Raw genomic sequence first — 22766 nt, 5'->3', positions numbered from 1 at the left:
AAAGAAATGCATTCAATCAAGAAGCAACTATCATAATTGAATTCCTTGAAATCCACGGTAGTAATTTCATTGCTACTCAAAGTTTTAACGTCTTCTACTCCACTTTCAATGCTTTTAGCATCAAGATAGATGGACTCCGAATCATTGGGGCACTTTTCAACCAAAGTGGATTCATATCCAGCCCCATAATCATTAGGTTTGACACAAGAAAACAAAGTTTCAATGGGAGTCACACCAAGCACTTTAAGATCTTCGTGATTCTCATCACGAGAACATGCCTTTTTAAGCCATTCATGTCTAGCACGAATTTGGGCGGTTCTTTCTTGTCTCTCAATCATGGAAACACGCATAGCTTTCAAAGTTTCATCCATGTTGATTTTGGGAGGAGCACATCTAACTTTCAAAGCATCAACATCACTAGAAATTCTATCAACGCTCTTAGCCAAATCGTGAATTTTGAGTAGTTTTTCCTCTATGGACGCATTGAAAATCTTTTTAAAGTTGATGAACTCTTTGATATTACTCTCTAGATCAGAGGGTAATCTATTGAAATTTTGATGAGTATTGTTGTAGGAGTTTCCAAAGTTATTAGAGGAGTTACTAGGAAAAGGCCTAGGAACATAGTTTCCTCTAAAAGCATTGTTGTTGCCAAAGTTATTCCTACCAACAAAATAAACGTCCAAGCTAGCGTTGCTACTCTCGATCAAAGAAGACAAGGGCATATCATTAGGATCCAAAGGAGCACTTCTACTAGCAACCAAATTCATTAACTCGTCCATCTTAGCACTTAACGAGTTAATTTCTTCTATGGCGTGTACCTTCTTACTAGTAGGTGACCTTTCAGTGTGCCTTTGAGAGTAGTTTGTCATGATGTTGTCTAAGAGCTTTGTGGCTTCCCCTAACGTGATTTCCATGAATGTTCCACCTGAGGCGGAGTCCAAGATATTTCTAGAAGCGAAATTCAAGCCAGTGTAAAAGATTTGAATAATCATCCAAAGACTCAAGCCATGAGCGGGACAATTTCTAATCATTAATTTCATTCTCTCCCAAGATTGTGCAACATGTTCATGATCAAGTTGCTTGAAATTCATGATATCATTACGGAGAGACATGATCTTTGCCGACAGAAAATAGTTGGATATATAAGCATCTTTGCACTTATCCTAAGAATCGATACTATTTTTGGGCATAGAAGAAAACCAAGTTTTTGCGCGATCTCGCAACGAGAAAGGGAAAAGCTTCAATTTAATCACGTCATTATCCACATCTTTTTTCTTTTGCATATCGCAAAGCTCAATGAAGGTATGGAGATGGGATGCGGCATCTTCACTAGGAAGGCCAGAGAATTGGTCTTTCATAACAAGATTCAGCAAAGCGGCATTGATTTCGTATGACTCCGCACTAGTGGCGGGAGCAATTGGAGTACTAATAAAATCATTATTATTAGTATTCGAGAAGTCACAAAGTTTGGTGTTTTCATTCATGGTGACTTCAGCAAGCAAGCAAGCACACAAGCAAACAAAGAGCAGGCGAGAAAAAGGCGAACAAAAAGGCGAACGAAAAAGGCAAATTGGTGAAGTGGGGGAGAGGAAAACGAGAGGCAACTAGCAAACAAAGTAAATGCAAGAGATGAGTTTGCGACACCTACTTGGCTGAGTTCTTGACTTGATCTTCCTCCCCGGCAACGGCGCCAGAAATTCTTCTGCTGCGGCAACAAAAGTCCTTCCTTGGCACTAGGAATTCTTCTTGTTACTTCTATGGTTTGCGTCGGTTTTTCCCTTGAAGAGGAAAGGGTGATGCAGCACAGGAGCAGTAAGTATTTCCCTCAGTTTGAGAACCAAGGTATCGATCCAGAAGGGGTTGTCAATCCCTCCAAGGGCCTCGTCGAGTCGAGAGTACCTGCGCAAACACAAACAAGCTTGCACCCAACGCTTCAAAGGGGTTGTCAATGCCTTCAAGATTGTTTGCAAAGTGAGATATGAAGGCGGAAAGTGCAACAAAGTAAAATGTGTAAGGCTGAAAATATGGTGTGGAGTAGACCCTGGGGGCCATAGTGTTCACTAGAGGCTTCTCTCATAATAGCAAATATCACGGTGGGTGAACAAATTACTGTCGAGCAATTGATTGAACCGCGCAAAGTCATGACGATATCTAAGGCAATGATCATACATATATGCATCACGTCCGAGACAACTAGACCGATACTTTCTGCTTCTGCTACTATTACTCCACACATCGACCGCTATCCAGCATGCATCTAGTGTATTGAGTTCATGACGAACAGAGTAACGCCTTAAGCAAGATGACATGATGTAGAGGGATAATCTCAAACCAATGATGAAAACCCCATCTTTTTACCCTTGATGGCAACAACACGATGCGTGCCTCGCTACCCCTTCTATCACTGGGTGAGGTCACCGCACGGTATGAACCCAAAACCAAGCACTTCTCCCATTGCAAGAATCATAGATCTAGTTGGCCAGACAAAACCCACAAGTCGAAGAGAATTACAAGGATATGAAATCATGCATAAGAGAGATCAGAAAAAACTCAAATAAGATTCATAGATAATCTGATCATAAATCCACAATTCATCAGATCTCAACAAACACACCGCAAAAGAAGATTACATCGGATAGATCTCCATGAAGATCATGGAGAAGTTTGTATTGAAGATCCAAGAGAGAAAAGAAGCCATCTAGTTACTAGCTATGGACTCGTAGGTCTATGGTGAACTACTCGCGCGTCATCGGAGAAGTCATGGTGTTGATGAAGAAGCCCTCCGTATCCGAATCCCCCCTCCGGCAGGGCACTAGGACGTGCCCCAGATGGGATCTTGCGGAGACAGAAGCTTGCGGCGGCGGAAAAGTACTTTCGATGATCTCCTGGTTTTTTGGGAATTTTAGGGAATTTATAGGCGCAACCCCTAGGTCAGGGGGCTCTCAGGGGGCCCACAAGCCTTTGGGCTGCGGCCTACCCCCTGGCCGAGGGGTGGGGACCTGTGGGGCCCCTGAGGCTCCCCTGCCTTGGCTCCCAAGCTTCCCGATCTTCTTCCGTTCCAGAAAAAATCTTTTCGGGGATTTTCTTCCGTTTGGACTCAGTTTCAAAATCTCCTCTGAAAGGGGTCAAAAACATGGAAAAAACAGGAACTGGCACTTGGCACTAAGTTAATAAGTTAGTCCCAAAAAATATATAAAAGGCATGCAAAACATCCAAAGTTTGACAAGATAATAGCATGAAACCATCAAAAATTATAGTTACATTGGAGACATATCACCTCCCCGGCAACGGCGCCAGAAAATAGCACGTTGACGGGAGAATATTCTTGACTTGGCTTCCCCGACAACGGCACGAGAAAATAGTCTTGATAACCCACAAGTATAGGGGATCGCAACAGTTTTCGAGGGTAGAGTATTCAACCCAAATTTATTGATTCGACTCAAGGGGAAGCCAAAGAATATTCTCAAGTACTAGCAGTTGAGTTGTCAATTCAACCACACCTGAAAGATTTAGTATCTGTAGCAAAGTATCAGTAGCAAAGTAGGGTGATAGCAGCAGTAGCAACAGTAACCAGTAGCAGTAGAGTAACAACAGTAGCAACAGAGTAACAGCAGCAGAAGTGACAACAGTAGCGGCAAAGTAACATAGTAAGGACCAGTAGTAAAATACTCCTAGACATTGGATCGGTGATGGATGATTATGCGAGATGTGATTCATCATACAACAGTTAGAACACGGAGAGATAAGTAACTAGCTCTAGTTCGTCAATCTAATGTAGGCATGTATTCCGTATGTAATCATACGTGCTTAGGGAAAAGAACTTGCATGACATCTATTGTCCATCCCTCCCGTGGCAGCGAGGTCCTACTGGAAACTACGGGATCTTAAGGTTCTCCTTTTAATAAAGAACCGGACCAACGCATTAACACTTGGTGAATACATGAACTCCTCATACTATGGTCATCTCCAGGAGTGATTCCGGCTATTGTCACTCCAGGGTTGCCGGGTCATAACACATAGTAGGTGACTACAACATGCAAGATAGGATCTAAAACACACATATATTGGCGACAACATAATAGGTTCAGATCTGAAATCATGGCACTCGGGCCCTAGTGATAAGCATTAAGCATGGCAAAGTAGTAGCAACATCAATCTTAGAACATAGTGGATACTAGGGATCAATCCCCGTCAAAACTAACTTGATTACATGATAGATCTCATCCAACCCATCACCGTCTAGCAAGCCTATGATGTGATTACTCACGAACGGTGAAGATCATCATGGAATTGGCGATGAAGGAAGGTTGATGATGACGATGGCAACGATCTCCCCTCTCCGGAGCCCAGAACGGACTCCAGATCTGCCCTCCAGATGAAGAACAGGAGGTGGCGGCGCCTCCATATCGTAAAACACGATGAACTCCTCTCCTTGATTTTTTTTTCGGGCGAGACGGACTAAATAGAGCTGGATTTGGAGGCGGTGGAGCAACGTGGGCCCCACAAGCCTTCCAGGCGCGGCCAGGGAGCCCGCGCCTGGTGGGCTTGTGGGCTCACAGCTCCACCCCTCCGGTTGATTCTTGCGCCAGTATTTTTCATAAATTTCAGAAAAATTCTCCGTAAATTTTCAGGTCATTCCGAGAAATTTTATTTCTGCGCAAAAACAACACCATGGCAATTCTGCTGAAAACAGCATTAGTCCGGGTTAGTTCCATTCAAATCATGCAAATTAGAGTCCAAAACAAGGGAAAAAGAGTTCGGAAAAGTAGATACGACGGAGACGTATCAGCACCCTGTTGGAGGGGGAAACCATCACTGGAGGCCATCTTCATCATCCCGTCAGTCACCATGACGAGGAGGGAGTAGTTCACCCTCGGGGATGAGGGTATGTACCAGTAGCTATGTGTTTGATCTCTCTCTCTCTCGTGTTATTGAGATGGCACGATCTTGATGTACCGCGAGCTTCATTAATATAGATGAATCATGTGGATTTTCCCCTCTCTATGTTTTTGTGATGAATTGAGTTTTCTTATCAGATTGAGTCTTTAAGGATTTGAGAACACTTGATGTATGTATTGCTATGGCATATCCGTGGTGATAGTGGGATGTTCTATTGATCCACTTGATGTATGTTTTTGTGATCAACTTGCAGGTTTTGTGACCTTGGGAATCTATGCATATGGGTAGGCACACATTTTAGTCTTGACTCTCCGGTAGAAACTTTGGGGGCACTCTTTGAAGATCTTTGTGTTGGATTGAACATGATGAATCTGAAATTGTGTGACGCATATCATATAATCAATCCCATGTGTACTTGTGGTGACATTGGAGTATCTAGGTGACATTAGGGTTTTGGTTGATGTGTGTCTTAAGGTGTTATTTTAGTATGAACTCTAGGGTTGTTCGTGACACTTATAGGGATAGCTCAAAAGATTGATCGGAAAAGATAACTTTGAAGTGGTTTCATACCCTACAATAATTTCTTCGTTAGTTCTCCGCTATTTGTGACTTTGGAGTGAACTCTTTGTCGCACGAGAGGTATTTACATATGATTGGACTATATTAGTATTGTTGAGAGAACTTGCACTAGTGAAAGTATGAACCCTAGGCCTTGTTTCTAAGCATTGCAATACCATTTGCACTCACTTTTAACATTACTTACCTTGCTGTTTTTATATTTTCAGATTACAAAAACCTATATCTACCATCCATATTGCACTTGTATCACCATCTCTTCGCCGAACTAGTGCACCTATACAATTTTCCATTGTATTGGGTGTGTTGGGGACACAAGAGATTTCTTGTATTTGATTGCAGGGTTGTTTGAGAGAAACCATCTTCATCCTACACCTCCCATGGATTGATAAACCTTAGGTCATCCACTTGAGGGAAATTTGCTACTGTCCTACAAAACTCTGCGTTTGGAGGCCCAACACGAGTCTACAAGAAGAAGGTTGCGTAGTAGACATCAAGCTCTTTTCTGGCGCCGTTGCCGGGGAGGTGAGTGCTTGAGGGTATATCTTTAGATCTTGCAATCAAATCTTTTAGTTTCTTGTTTTTCACTAGTTTGATTTTATAATAGAAAACTACAAAAAATGGAATTTAGGTTGCCTCATATGCTTCATCTTTTTAATATCTTTCGTGAATATGATGGAAGGGAAAATTGTGCTCAAGTGTTAGAAGAAGAAGTTATTAAAATGTTTGGCACTAAATCTTTGAGTGATGAGCATGATTGAAATATTGTTAGTATAAATTCTTGAATACTCATGATGCTAATGATATGCAAAGCCACAAGCTTGGGGATTCTATGCTTGATGAATATGATATTTTTAGTCACCCAAGTTTTGGTGAGCAAAACTATTATGATGATAGCATGCCTCCTATGTATGATGATTATTGCGATGACATGTATTCTATAAAGAGTGGTAGTAACCATGAAACTTGTTATCATGATTTTAATATTCAAAGTGGTTATGTCAATCAAGTACCTCACGATAGCTATTTCGTTGAGTTTCCTCCCACTATTATGAATGGGAAGAAGTTTGCTTGTGGGGAGAGTAATAATTTTCTATGCTTGTAGATCATGAAAAGAATATTGTATGTGATAGTTATATTGTTTAATTCCTTCATGATTCTACTGAAAATTATTATGAGGGAGGAATATATGCTTGTAGGAATTGCAATAATATCAAGTTTCCTCCCTATGTGTTCAAAGTTTTCAAGTTGAGCTTATTTTGCCTTCCTATGCTAGTTGATTCTTTCTCCTATAAATTGTTTGCTCAAAAAATCCCTATGCATAGGAAGTGGGTTAGAATTAAATGTGCTTGTCATGAGATTCATGATGCTCTTTTGCATGTTTCAATTATTATTCTTATATGAGAATCATTGAAATCATCATGCCTAGCTAAAATGCATCAAAGAAAAGCGCTTGTTGGGAGACAACCCAACACTTTTACTTTATGTTTTGATGTGCTAACATGATTACGCTACTGTATTAATCATGTTTTATGCCTTTTATTTCAATAAAGTGCCAAGTAAAGCCTTTGGGATAGTGTGGATGATAGTTGACTTGATTCGGTGCAAAAACAGAAATATTTGCTCTCAGTCTAGGAATTTTGAAAATTCACTGGAACGTGATTTTGATATGAATTTTTTATACATGATTTATATACAAATTTCCTAGATTTTCCTACTTTTTTAGAAGTTTTAAAGACAGGAAAGTATGGTTACACTACAGATCTTCCCAGACCGTTCTGTTTCTCACAGATTCTGTTTTGCATGCATAGTTTGCTTCTTTTAGTGTTCCCATAGATTATATCCAGTGATATAAATTATGGTAATATTAGAATGCAGTAGGTATCATGTGGGAACAATTATGAATCTTGTCTTGATAGTACCTAAGTGAATGATCATTATTTATTATACTAACCCATCTCATGAAGTTCCATTAAGTTTTGTGTGATTGAAGTTTTCAAGTTTTAGGTGAGACACCAATATTAGGAGAATAAGGAGTGACAAGAACCTAAGCTTGCGTATTCCCAAGGCACACCTGAGGTAATATCCAAGGAAGTACACTATTTTAATAAATTGCTACACACTATTCTATCTGGATAGATTGTTGTCATAGTTTTGTTATCTACTTATCCTATAGTTTCCATAGCCTATATTGATAGATATAAATTGTGGAAATGATAGTAATCAATATATGATGTTTGAAATTATTATGCAACTTGTCTTGGCATTACATAGAGAGTTGATTTATTATTATGTGCACTAACCTATCTCACGAGTTCTTTTCAAGTTTTGTGTGGATGAAGTTTTTGTGAATAGGTGAAACCACGATATGAGAGGATTGAACGAGATACAAAAGCTCAAGCTTGGGGATTCCCAAGGCACCCCAAGTAAATATTTCAAGAAGTCTCAAGCATCTAAGCTTGGGGATGTTACGCATCCACCTCTCTTCCTCAACTATCGGTTAGCCTATGTTGAGCCCATTTTCTTATTCGTTCACATAATGCGTCCTATTCTTGGAGTGCTACTTTTCTTTTGCTTGATGTTTAAATAAAATACTCAGATCTGAAAATATTTATTTACAGAGAGATAGAAAGTCCTCACATAGCTACTTGATTGTTTGACTACTCGTTGATCTTCACTTATATGTTTTGGAGTAGTTTTGTCATTTACTCTCGTGGTTCACTTATATCCTATGAGTAAATGGTTGAATGAATTGAATATCATAGATCTCATAGTATATATGTTTTATATCCTTATCCCATGGGGAGTAATGACTTCACCTATAAGAAGTATAGGTGGTAAAATTTATTGAAAGTTAGCAAACATCGCATTGGTCACTTGAACAATTCATGAAAGAATATTGAAGGAAGAGAGATTTCACATATAAATATACTATCTTGGAAATCTTCTATGATTATGAATGCCCGTTAATTATTTTCAAACTTGAGAAAATTAGTTGAAGTTGGACAAGGAAGACAACGTAATGAGTTATGCGTGGGTATATTTGTATAGAAGTTATATTGTTATGGATCCTCCAACATGTGGTGATCGCTTCCACCTCATACTAGCCAAAACTTCCGCACCAAGTAGAAATACTACTTGTGCATCCAAACACCCTTAAACCCAAAGTTGTTCCATATGAGTCCACCATACCTACCTATATGCGGTATTTACCTGCCGTTCCAAGTGAATTTGCATGTAGCAAACTCTAAACCTTCAAATCATATTCTATTTTGTATGCCTGAATCGCTCAATATAGTGACTAGGGGATGTCAGTATCTTCTATGCTAGGTGAGTTATTCTCACGATATGTGTTGATTCACTATCATTCACAAGAAAGTGGATGGTATTCGAGATGCCGAGTCCCATGCTCAAAAAAATCAAATCAAAATATAATGAAACAAAACTCCACCGGGATTGTTGTTTGTATGGATGGTACCCGTGGATTCGGCTCGCCGTGGAGTGTGATTGTTTGGTGGAGGGGGAGTAAAAGCTTTACCATTTTGTTTGGGAACCGCCTATAATGTATCTAGCATGGAAGATACCAAGATCTCTCGGTTGTTATGTTGACAATGAAAGCTTACCGCTAAAAAATAGTATTCATCTCTGTTTTAAAAGCTTGAGCTCTGGCACCTCTGCAAATCAATGCTTCCCTCTGCGAAGGGCCTATCCTTTTACTTTCTAGTACTTACCTTTATACAAGAGTCATAGTGATCTTCACCACTTCCTATATTTTGCCTTTTTCTCTTGGCAAGCATCATGTGGTGGGGAAAGATCCAAGCATATATGGTCATTCAAATATATTTGATCATGAATTGTTATTGTTGAAAATTATCTATATGATAAATAAGTTGGGAGGCGAAACTTTAAGCCCCTATCTTTCTCTGTGTTTGACGGATGGCATTTGCTCTAGAAATATGCGTTGAGTGTTAGCAATCATGGAAGACTATATGATAGTTGAGTATGTGGAATTTTCTAAATCAAAAGCTCTTACATAGACCCTTCCTAAAAATAAGATGAATTGCAATTGTTTGGTGACTGAAAGCATAGTTTATTAGTTTTCAAGAAACTTTATGGTCTATACTTTAACATGTGAATAGCTTGTTACTTCATCATGAGAAGTTTTATGAGATGAGCTACTATTTATGATATATAATGATGCTAGAAAAAAGTGAGTGAAATTTTCATTGATCAAACTTGTGCGCTTGCTAGCATTCACACTTCATAAATTATTTCTCTTATCATTTACCTACTCGAGGATGAGCAGGAATTACTCATGAAGTTGCATGACATTGTCGTTGTGTTCACTAATGATGAAGATACACTACTATTATATTCATAAGCTTTTTTCCTTTCTCACAAAAAGGTGAGGCCAAGGAAGAGTTCCTTTCTCTAGCTCCTCGTTGTATGCGTAGTACCGAGGATATGCTTTACTACTTTTCCAAAAACTATTTCCCTCCTCGTAAGAAACAAGCTGCCTTACAGGCGATATTTAACTTGGAGCAAATTAAAGTAGATAATTTTCCTCGAGCTTGTGGAGAATTCTCCAGTTACTAAGAGCTTTGCCTGATCATCCTCTTGAGAACAATTAAATTCTTATTATCTTTTATAATAGGCTAACCCATGCTTCTACGGACTTCCTAGATAGTTGCATTGGTTGTGTTTTGAGGGAAAGAAGTGTTTTACAAGTTGAAGAATTATTGAATAACCTATTGTAAAACGTTGATAATTGGACTCTTCAGGAACCACCTTCGGAGCCTATTCAAAATAAGAGAGGTATTCTATTTCTCAATCCCGAAGATATGCAAGAAGAAGAAAAAAGATCTATGAAAGAGAAAGGTATTAAAATTGAAGATGTTAAAAAATTTACCACCTACCGAAGAAATTCAGGGACTTGAGATCCCGACATAGGTAGTAGAGGTAAATTATCTTTGTTCCTTGAAATAAAGTGATATATCTTATACTAAGACTTCTAATCAGTGCAAGGATGAATTTTTTAATTATGTTGTTAAACAAAAGCACTTGAATAACTATGTTAAGGATCAATTAAGACGTAATGCCATGATGATGGACTGCTTAAGTGACTTGATGTTTAGAATTGCTAATGAAGTGAAAGGTCTAGGTAAACATGCTTCCATTATTCACACACAACTAGATCAGGTTGCTAAGTCACAAAATGATTTGCTTGCTGAAATGAATAATAATATGAATGAGCATGTTGTTAGAGTAATTACTAGAGGAGGTAGAATGACTCAAGAACCTCTTTATCCTAAAGTTCATCCTAAAAGGATGGAGCAGGATTCTCACGGAATTAATGATGGTAAACCTAGTCCCACTAAGAAGAAAGGGAAAAAATAAAATGATAAGACTTTGCATGTTCCTAGTGAACCTGATATTGAGAAACCTGGTGAGAATCCTAATGATGTTTCTATTTCTGATGCCGAGACATAATCTGGTAGTGAACATGAACTTAGTCATAATGATAATGACAATAATAATATTCATGTAGAAGATCCACCAGATAGTAATAAGGAATCTAATAATGATGTGGAAATAGAACATGCTGAGGATCTTGATAACCCACCTCCTAAGAATAAACATTATGATAAAAGAGACTTTGTTGCTAGAAAGCGTGGGAAAGGAATAGAGCCACGGGTTCAGAAATCCATGCCCTTCCGTCATAAGCCTTGTAAAGGAAAGAACGAGGAAGAATTTGATCGCTTTACTGAAATGATTAGGTCTGTCTTTTTCGCACTTGCTTGACTGATATATTGAAAATGCATGTGTATGCTAAGTATATGAAGGATATTATTACCAACAAAAGAAATATTCCTGAAACTAAAAATGTTGCTATGCTTGCTAATTATTCTTTTGATGGTGGAGTGCCTAAGAAGCAGGGAGATCCTCGCATACCCACTATACCTTGCTCTATTAAAAATAACTATGTTAAAACTACTCTATGTGATTTAGGAGCCAGTGTTAGTGTGATGCCCTTCTCTCTATATAAAAGACTAGATCTGAATAAGATTACGCCCACTAAGATATCTTTGCAAATGGCTGATAAATCCACTTCTTTGCCTATTGGAATTTGTGAGGATGTTCCTGTTGTGATTGCAAATATTACTATCTTAACACACTTTATTATTGTTGATATGCCTGAGGACGACAATGTGTCGATCATCCTTGGTAGAGCCTTTCTAAATACTACAGGGGTTGTTATTGATTGCAACATAAGCAAAGTTACCTTTCATGTCAATGGCAAGCAACATACCGTGCATTTTTCGAAGAAGCAAACTTTGGTTAATAATATTAATGTCATTGAGCCTTGTGCCCCGGTTATCATTGGAGATTTTCATATCCCTCTTTCTACTGCCAAGAAGAAATGTTACAATCTTACTGTTGGCGAGATGCAAATACCCATTGAGGTAACCTAGTGATACATGAAAATTCTTCGGTTTCATGCCAATCAGAAACAATTATTAATAAGACTTGATCAACCTTATTAATGGATCCTTTTTGAAAGACATGTGATTGATGAATTGAGTACTCACAACTCTCTCTATCACAAGTTTATTCTGTATTCTCTTAGCTATAGAAAAATAAAATGCCATGATTATCCTCTTTTGTGAGCTTTTCGTGCAATAGAAAAATGACCCAAAAACAAAAATTCTCAGAATGCCATGAAATTTTTTACATTATTTTTATTGGAATAAATAAGAATGTTTGGCATAAAAAATGCAGCACGTAGGTGCACCTGTAGGCCACAAGGCAACAGGGCGTGCCCACCCCCTAGGCGCGCCCTCATGCCTTATGGGCCCCATAGGACCCCCTGCCTCATCCCTTTAGCTCATGTCATCACCTACCTCCAAAAAAATCATAGCTCTCTCTCTCTCTCTTTCGTTCTTCCTCCTGAACTGAAATTTTCAACCTCTTTGCTCGGAACTCTATTTCCAAAAGTACTTAAGGAATTTCTCCCTGGTATGTGACTCTCTCGTTCATCCAATTAGTTTTTTGCTTTAGCGGTTTATATTTTGCAAATTTTGTTGCACTTGGTGCTACTGAAGATGAGCTTGCATTTTTGATTCTTTGAGTTCCAAGTAGTAGTAATGTTTGATATGACTTCTAGGCATCCATATGAGTAGTTTCTATCAATCTTGCAAGGTTTTGCTGAAAAGGCTTTGTGTCCCAAAAAAGCTCAGAAATTTCTGTGTAGGAGAATGAATTTCTTTAGGAGGAGTTCCTCAAGGAGGCGTTCTTCTGGTGAGTCATCGAGCGGGAGCTCGATCAGGCAAGCTTATGGGGAACCCATATTAAGCATGACAATTATGTCAAATGCCAAATCATGATGTTGGCCAGGCGAGGCATTCATGAGCGGTGTCGGCATTAAGGAGGAATTTAATCCGTACCTTTACAATACCGATCTCACCGACTTCCTTTCAGATAAGTGTGTCCAACACTATGAGCTTACTCGTATATTCATGCATGGATTTCGTTATCACCCTCATAATTCTATAGTGTTGTTTAATCTCTACAATAAGTCTTTTAATCCGTCTCTAGAAGAATTTGCATGGCATGTAAACTTCCCTTTTGGGGCTCACTAGGAAAACGCAAAAAATTTGATTATAACTTGTTCCTAGAAAGTCTTTGCGTTGGAGAAAGCCGAGGGGTAACACAAGCTAGAATAAAAAGTATTCAATTTCCCTCCATTCGCCACTTTGCACCGTTTAATGGAAAATGTGTAGTGGGTAAGGAGGACTACAGTGCATTGTTCGCCCCCGATTTAAGCCTTATTCACAATGCGTCGACTTGCAAAAAGCATTATAACATTGGTGTCATTGTGGCCTGGAGGTTGCATTCTAATGTAGGAAGCGGTGATTTGTATGGAGGGATTTATGGTGTATGTGTAGCCGCAAGTATTAATATTTCACCCCAACCTAATGACCCTATGCTGTGTGAGAGGTACTTTGAAGCCATGCGCAGTCATGACTTCATTATGGATAGTGCCACACGATATGAGTATAACTTAGTATTTAACAAATTTATTCCTGTTTTTGTCACTTTGCCTATGCGTGATCTCTTTGATTTTTATAATAAACAAAGATAATATGTTCTTGAGAGCGAGGCGCAAGAGTACAATGTTGTAGTGGAGGCAGCTCGTTTGGCAGAGGAGGCAGCCCACAACATCTCCTCGAGCAAACACTTCAACTATTATCCAGACTAGCGATGGTGATCACTAAGCTAGGAAAATGCCTATGCTTGGGGGAGTACGTATTTCTCACCGACATTACATTCATGTTCACACACTTCATATAAATTGTTGGTGTTCATCCTCTTTCACTATATACCCATGTTAGTTTTTTTTCACTTTCTTCTTGTGTGTTTAAAAAACTTTAGAAAATCCAAAAATATTTCTTGTTTCTTTTCATTTTTACCTTTCCTGTTTAATTGGAGTACTATTAAAAGAAAAACCCAAAAAGATTTCCTTTACTTGTTGGGAGCTATCTCGTGTAAATACTTTTTCTCTTTCTGTTTTTTCCTTTGCTTGTTTTCTTTCCGCTTGAGAAAAAACAAAAACTACAAGGTTATTTCATTGTGTTTCTTTGAATTTCTTTTCGTTTCCTTGAGTCGTCAAAAGAAGAAGACCATAATGAAAACGTTGAGTGGCTCTCATATGCTTTATTGTCGATCTAATGAAGAGCCGATATTACCATGCCTTCTCATTTTTTTAAAACTGTCATGTAGATTCCAGCTTAGTCCACGACACACGTGCACTATTATTATTATCACATCATTCGGTCGTGCAAGTGAAAAGCAATAATGACGATATTCGATGAAGTGATCGTGGCATAGGAAACGGTACGAACTCTTCTTGTTTTTTTTCATTTTTGAAAATATGTTGGTTCACTCGATCTTGATTCAGTATATCATCAGTGAACACGTTTATGATAACAATTAGAGATCACAATTTCTCATGCCATGCTTAAATAGCTAGGAGTTGATAATGATTTATCTTGTGTGTCAACATGCATTAAAATAGTTATGATGTGATATGGTAGTATGGTATTTCCGTGTGAGTAGTTTGAGCGGCGTGGCTTGGCCCATGTGTAAACATGTAGTTGACTCAAAACCAATCCAACCTTCATGATGTTCAAATACAGAGTGTTTATATCCTACTCATGCTAATATCCAATGTTAATAATTCGCAATGCATGTTCATGACCATTATTGCTCTCTAGCTGGTCGCATCCCATCCTATCGCTAGCCTTCGCCTCTACTAAGCGGAATACTTCTTGTGCATCCAACACTCTAAACCCAGTTATTCGACATGAGTCCACTATATCTACCTATATGCAGTATTACCTTGACATCCCAAGTAAATTTGCATGTGCCACCTCTATATATTCGAACGAACATCTGTTTTGTGCACTCGTACCGCTCATGGAGCGATGGGGCAATTGGTATCTTCCATGCTAAGTAAGTTATTCTCAATACGGGTGTTTATTCACCATCATTCCACGAGAGAGGTTGGTAAAAAGGACGTCGAGTCGTGCATAATCAAAATTTAATGATAACAAAACTCCTTGGAAAGTTGATATGTTGGAGGGCACCCGTGAATTCGGCTAGCCATGGTTGTGAATGAATGGTGGATAGGAGTAAACTTTACAATTCTGTTTGGGAACCAACATTAATGACTTTAGCATGGAATATACTGAAAACCATTGTCATAACGTTGACGGTAAAGAACACCACTCAAAAATATTCTTTCAATCATGTTTTAAAGCTCTCGCACCTCTATAAATCAATGCTTCCCTCTGTGAAAGGCCTATCTATTTACTTTTATGCCGAGTCATCACCCTCTTACTAAAAGCACCAAACTAGAGAGCACTATTGTCATTCTTATACATTGGGTCTAGTTAATGTTGGATGTGAGCATGAACTGGATCTTTTCTACCGTGAATTATAATGTTTAGTCTCTCCTTGAAACTCGAAGGTACCCTGCATTTATGTTTTGCGGTCTAAGAAAGGGCTAGCGAGATACGATGTTACCATATTATATTGTAACATCCCAAATTTTGAAATGTTATAATAAATAGTTGACTAATGGTTTGATTGACTGAGTGATTTCATTTGAGTGAAAATTTGAAGCTTTAACAAAAAAAACTTTTGATTGAGAGGGAATAAAATGACTTTCCCATTTTCCTAGGAATTCAAATTCATCCTTTCAAAATCAGCGAGAGAAGATAACATGACTTTTTCAACTATAAAGAATTTGAAAGGTGGATTTAAAAACTAATAAAATATTTCCTATTTGGGTTTCATTTTCGTATTTGATCCTATTGCTATTTCAAAGTTTGTAAGAATTCAATTTTTTCTTGCAAAACAAAAATTCAAAATAATATGAGAGGAGGTAATATGACACCCCAAAGGTCAAAGGAAATCAGTACCATTTTATTTGAAAGTCAAAATTTCGTTTTAGTTGATTTTTTTAAAAAAATATTTTTTTTATAAAGTTTTTCTTTTGTGCGAAAGAAAATGTGCATGTTCCGGGAATTTTTTTCCTGATCATTTTGGTATATAATACTTATATTGTTGGAGTAGGATTTATTTTTCTTTTGTAGGTTTCCTTTCCTATCTTTAAATAAAAGGAAACTTCGTTTTTAATAGGAAAACTAACCTAGCCCCGTACTGAATCTGGCCTGAATCTTCTTCTTCTTCCTCACGAGATCTCCTTCCTTCTACCGTTGCCAGAAACTTTCCATGGCCGGAGTAGATCGATCTCGAGCCGGATCTCCCTCCTCCTTCCTTCTCCGAGCACCCCGAGCCCCTATAAATACTCCCCTCGACCCCCTCTCTCTGTTCCGCCCGAGAACCGCCCATCACCGTAACGCCCCTGCCACCTCGCCGGAGTTCCGCCCCAGCCCGAGCTCGGCCGAAGCCCCTGCTGCTCCCTCCCGTTGCCCCCAGCCCCTGCCGACGCCACCATTCGCCGCTGGAGCCCCTCTTCCGCCGTCCGGACCTCTCTGCCGCCCCCTACGACCACCAGATCCACCACTCTGCCATCTCCCACCTTCGGCCGGAGCAGTACCTCGCTGGAGAACTCCCTCCAGCCACTGGTGAGTCTCCACTTTTCCCTCCACCTTCGGAGCCCCTATCTACGGCTTAGATTAGATCTATTATACTTATTCGGTTTAGATAAGAAAACCACGGTTTTCTGTTAGTAAATATTTTAACCAAAAGGTTTTCTTTTAATTACGGTCATTGGTTAGTTAGCCCACTCACCGCACACCTCCTAGCCAGTCGCAAATCGCCACGTGGCACCCCTCTTCACTAGCTAGCACGTTTTTTTCTGCTGCTCTTATTAAAAACCAGAAGCTTTCTGTTTTGTTTTGTCTTTAACTTTTATTATATAACTCCAAATTAGATGATTCTTTTTGCATTGGATCACAAGTTTTATGTAGTTTCTGTAGATATAAATTTAAGAATTTTTAAAATATTTTAAATTAGGGTTTTAAGCAAAACAGATTTTGTTTTAGCTCTTTTTAGTTTTCTTGCTATTACTTTAGTATTAATCGTTCTTAATTTGTTTTCTTGTGTAACTTTGACAATTTATGTTTTGTTTTCTGATATTTACCAGTAACGTTTCAACAACAATAAAATTTTATTTTATTTATTCTTATTTGTTTGCATGGAATCAATTTTAGTTCTATAATAACTTGCAAATTGATTTCATTGCTAGTTTGATTCCCTGTTTGAAAATACTTTCAAAATAATATTGTTTTATAAATTTTACTTCAGTTATTTTAGTTGTTTTATATTTTCTTTTCTGTCATTTTACTATTTTAGTGATTTATTTGCTGGATACAAACTATCTTGTGTTGTTATAGTACAAGGCCCCAGAGTTTTCTTTGAAGTTTCTTTTGGATTCTCGTTTGATTTGATTTAATGGATAAATTATATTTGTTGTTGTGATATTGATTGTTAGAATGATTGCTAGTATAATATCTTATGTGAATACTATGTTTGATTATATAGATTTCATCGGAGAGTGACGAATAGTTCTACCAAGTTATTACCCGTGAGCGATATCTATCGTCATCAACCTTACGAGGCAAATTCACATTGATCATATTTTTCCTATGGTTTTATTGCATTAGTTTCAACCTTATACACCCATTGCATGCAAAGTAGGTACTTGGAAATTTTGATTCTTGAGTAGTATCTTGTGATAGGCACCCATAAGCCCCTTGTTACTTTGGACGGGACGTTATTTTGTTATGCTTCTAGTTGACGGGGTCTGGTTGAGTGTTTATCATGAGTATTGTGAGAAACTTAATAATCAAGACCTGAATACTTCAAGACTTTCAAGACCTCATGATGCAATATACCTCTGGGTGAAGTACGGTTTAGATAGCCTCCCTGGAGAAACCAGTGGATGACCCGGGATGCATGGGGAAGTGCCATGACATCTTGCGGAAAGCTTCACCCACGCTCGAAGAGATGGATGGATACTTCAAGACCCGGGGCTTACCTGCACAGCCACAAGTCATTATGGGCTCTGGCTTGGTTGGACATCATGGTGACTCTGGACGAGCGGTGCTACGAGATGTAGAAGAATAGTAGGATTGGATGGGCCCCGAAAGTGGCTCAGAGGAACCCGTTGGAAGACCATGTTTTGCTCATCCGATTCTCAAACACCCTGAAGTGCGACGACTCCAATGGAGGTGATCAAATCTTGTGGGGAACATGTGCAAAACTCTGCAGAGTACTCAAACCTAATCGATTAGCTGTGTCCGCGGTCATGGACACCTTGAGCCAAAGGAACTGAAACTATCAGGAATTCTCAACACCATTAACTTATTGATGTGGGTAATATTGATAATTTGGATATGAGAACTGGTTGGTGGAACCTTCTCATTAACCACCAACAATGTAGTAAATTTTTCTTTTACTTCTCTCTTGTTGTAGGAAAATTTTTCTCTATGCAAAACTTAAACTACAACCCCACCTGCCATATATGCATATAGTATAGAAGATATTTTCACCCTCTATTTTGTGACTTGCCGGCATATTCAATATGCTGGCCTACACGGCTGCAACGTCTTATGTTGCAGATACTTTCTTCAATGAGTAAGAGTACGATTCAGGGTTACGGTCTGCACTCAACCTGCCGTTGGTGTTTATTGGGACTCCACTCCCTCTGGCTGTTTCCGCTGAGATTTTGAGGTATATATCATTTTTACGTTATTTACATGTGATTGCACTTTGATATATACACTGATGTATTATGTGTGCCATCATACTGATCCAGGGATGGCATAGATACACAGAGGCTTGACTCTTTTTGAGTTGGGTCGCTACATATATCATGACTATTTTGACAAATTGTTGGTATGTGAGATATCTTACTATTGCTGGCTAGTTGGTTATGTGTTAACAAGATTGAATATGATGCTTAATTATGATCATGGATGTGGTTACTTATGGTTTATGCTCAAAACCTGAAACACTAGCTAAGCATATATAGAGTGACAAGAACAAAAGAGTTTGTAAAAGTTTTCTTTATCACTTTTAGTTTATCAACTGAATTGCTTGAAGACAAGCAATGAGTTAAGCATGGGGGGTGATACGTCTCCAATGTATCTACTTTTCCAAACACTTTTGCTCTCATTTTTTACTCTAATTTGCATGATTTGAATTTAACTAACCCACACTGATGGTGTTTTTAGCATAACTACCTTGGTGTTATTTTTGTGCAGAAATAAAAATTCTCGAAATTGGACGAATTTTTTTGTGAATTATTTCTGGAATAAATAAGGATTTTTTGAGCAAAGAACCACCGGAGGGGGGCTGACTGTGGCCCACAAGGCAACAGGGTGCGCCCACCCCCTAGGCACGCCGTGATGCCTTGTGGGGGGCACGTGGCTCTCTCTACCCTAATTCCACTCCTATAAATTCACATCTTCAGAGAAAAAATGGAGAGAAGATTTTACTGCGTTTCACAAGACAGAGCCACCGCCACCTCTTGTTCTTCCTCGGGGGGCTGATCTCGAGTCCGTTTGGTGCTCCGGATAGGGGGATTTGTCGGCGGCATCGTCATCAACCCTTCTCCATCAACAATTCCATGATGCTCACCATTGGGTGTGAGTAATACCATAGTAGGCCTGTTGGATGGTGATGAGGTTTGGATGAGATTGATCATGTAATCGAGTTAAGTTTGATAGGGCTTGACCCCTAGTATCCAATATGTTCTGAGATTGTTGTTGCTATGAGTTTTCTATGCTTAATGCTTGCCTCTAGGGCCCGAGTGCCAGGATTTCAGATCTAAACTTATTATGTTCTCTATGTATATGAAAAGTATTTTGATCCTATCTTGCAAGTTGTATGCACCTATTATGTGTCTTGATCCACATACCCTCAGGTGACAATAATTGTGATTCTTTCCGGTGATTGTTGTAGTTTGAGTAGTTCATGTATTAACTATGTGTTAATGCATTGCTCTGGTTCTCCATTAAAAGGAGGCCTTAATATCCCTAAGTTTCCAATTGGACCCCACTGCCATGGGAGGGTAGGACAAAATATGCCATGCAGCTTCTTATCGCAAGCATGTATGACTATATATGAAATACATGCCGACATTATATTGATGAACTCGAGCTAGTTATGTGTCGCTCTAGTGTGTAACTCTTACATGATTGATGTCATCCATATCCTTTCATCACTAATCCATGTGCCTACACTTTATAAATACTAAATCTTGCTAAGTTACTACTATTGTTGCTACTGTCACACTTGCTACTCAATTGCTACTCTTATTGTTGTTACTAAAATTGCTACTATCACTCTTACCGCTACTACTATCATTTGTCGTGCTACTAAATCGTTTGTTGCATAGAGATATCCCATGTGCGGTTCAATTGACAACTCAACTGTCAAGGCCTATAAATATTCTTTGGCTCCCCTTGTGTCAAATCAATAAATTGGGGGTGAAATACTACCCGTGAGGACTGTCGCAATCCCCTATTCTTGTGGGTTATCGATCATATGAAGAGTGCACGGTGTCGTCTACGGTTATGGAAGATATATGCTTCTCAAGAAGGAGCCTAGAGTCTTCGGTGATGATCAAGACTCGCTTCACCGGAGAGGACCCTGGACACCTTGTCCGACTTGGCCTCATAGGTCCAGAAGGCAAGGAGGTTCCTACGCACCTAGTGTACGACAAAGTCATGCCCGCAACTCGGTTCCCATAATAGGATTGCGCCCTTGACACTATAATAGAAGGTTTGGACAAGTTTAAATGCATTTTATCTCATGGTTCTATATAACTATGTAATTTATACCATTGTGCTTGATTTGTAATGCCAACTTTATTAACCAGCCATCCACTTCCACCTCCTAGGCCATTGGTCAAGGAGTGTTACCTAGTTCTAGTCTGAGGAGTCGGTCGAGGTACTTCAGATAACAAGTGATCCGACTATTTAGTTCAAAAAATATGTGCCACATGGAGCTTGTGTTATATTACTATTTAACGTAAGAAACACCTTCTGAGGAAAATAGTCCTTCTAACATTTCCTTCTAGGACACCCTCACCAGGTTTGGGCTCTCTCTAAGAGGTAAATCCCTACATCCTACTTCTAATTATATTGATTGTGATGGAGTGCAAAGTACAAGATGATCTACCTTGAGATCGTCTGAATGAATTAACTCTCCCTCTACGGTTTAAACCCCTCGACTTATATAGGCACCAACTGTATCTAGGGTTACAAGCATGTGAGCTACATCTAAGGATAACATGTCGATCATTCAAATATACCTTGGAGTAGGCGCCAAAGTCTTGGGAAGATTCCATCTTTATCACATCGGGGTTCATGGATAGATGCCCCATTCTTCAACTGTCGGTGGGTCCTTGGCCCGGTTCATAAGCAGCAGGCCCACGTGGTAAGAACCCCTTAATCCAGTACACCGTTATTAGCCCGTGGACTAGTCTTAAAGCCGAGGACATTGAGTGCCTCCTTGGGACGACTTTCTTCTTCTGGCCTTCGGCTTCGTAGGCGAGCTCCATCCTCCAAGTTCGGCTCTTGAATCCGAGGACCCATCGGCATCCGAAGTATTAATAAAGCTTTTATCCTTGACTTCTCTTTTCACTACAATCGTATATGAGCTCGTGCAACGACGCACTCCGGTTAAAAAGGGGCATATTTTAACAAGGTCCTACCCCTAATATTTCTATTCGATCCAAAAATCTCCTTAGCTTAACCGCAAAGGCTTGCTACATGAGGGTAATGGGCCGATTGGGTCATGCCCTGACAACTTTCGGTCGAAAACCAAACTGTCTCCGCTTACTGTGGCATCAAACCGTCTCATCAATAGCCACTACTTGTATATCGTGGCCCAAAGCCGTTTCTATTGGCAAGCCCTATTGATAAAGGGATTGTGTTGTGGATTTTCAGCGATATCTTTAACATGATCCCTTAATCCTTGCACACATATATTGTGCATTACATTGGGAACTAGCGAATTTTATTCCGCGACGTGGTGACCCTGTCTTTCACCGGCCTATAAAAGGGAAAGATCAATCTAATTTCCCCGTGAATAAAGCTTGCAACAAATTGTCCGAGTATTCCACATCCCAATCAACTAAGACCAAGACATGGTCAATCTTAGTCAAAGTCGGCACTTCTCTTTCATTCGACCACATGAACCTCCTACCATGCATGTAGAGCTCGCGAGCTCATAATCCTCAACGAACCTCCAAAACTTTTTCATCATGCCTCTGTTGAGATTGGTGTTGCTCTTTTCTGGTGCTCGTGGGATTAAATTAAAATCTCCAAGAACCATCCAATTTATAAGACAGAATGATATCCTAGCTTTCAAGTCTATGAGAAACTTGGTTTTAAGTTCATGATTTTACATGCCGTAAACCACCATAATCCACCAAGTAAAAGACATTCCAAGAGGATGCCAGGTCAGACCAAATTTGTAAGGGAAACTCTGATGGCAACCCGCAAATTTCCTCCCTCATCCATCCGCGAATGGGGGGGCAATCCGCGGACACGGATGTAGAAGGACGAAATCCAACCATAGCAGCATACATTTTGATAACAAGTCGAACCAACCGGACGAGATTCATGCAAGCACGATCGGATTTCATGCAAACATGACATATTTCATACAAACACAGTGGATTTCATTACATTTTGAACATATTTTAACTAAAAAGGTAAAACTATGTGCATGTACGGTCGCATGGAGCT

Source organism: Hordeum vulgare, chromosome 2H (assembly GCF_904849725.1).
Source record: "Hordeum vulgare subsp. vulgare chromosome 2H, MorexV3_pseudomolecules_assembly, whole genome shotgun sequence".
NCBI lineage: Eukaryota > Viridiplantae > Streptophyta > Magnoliopsida > Poales > Poaceae > Hordeum > Hordeum vulgare.
The sequence above is the reverse complement of the archived record's forward strand: the minus strand, read 5'-3'. Positions refer to the sequence as shown.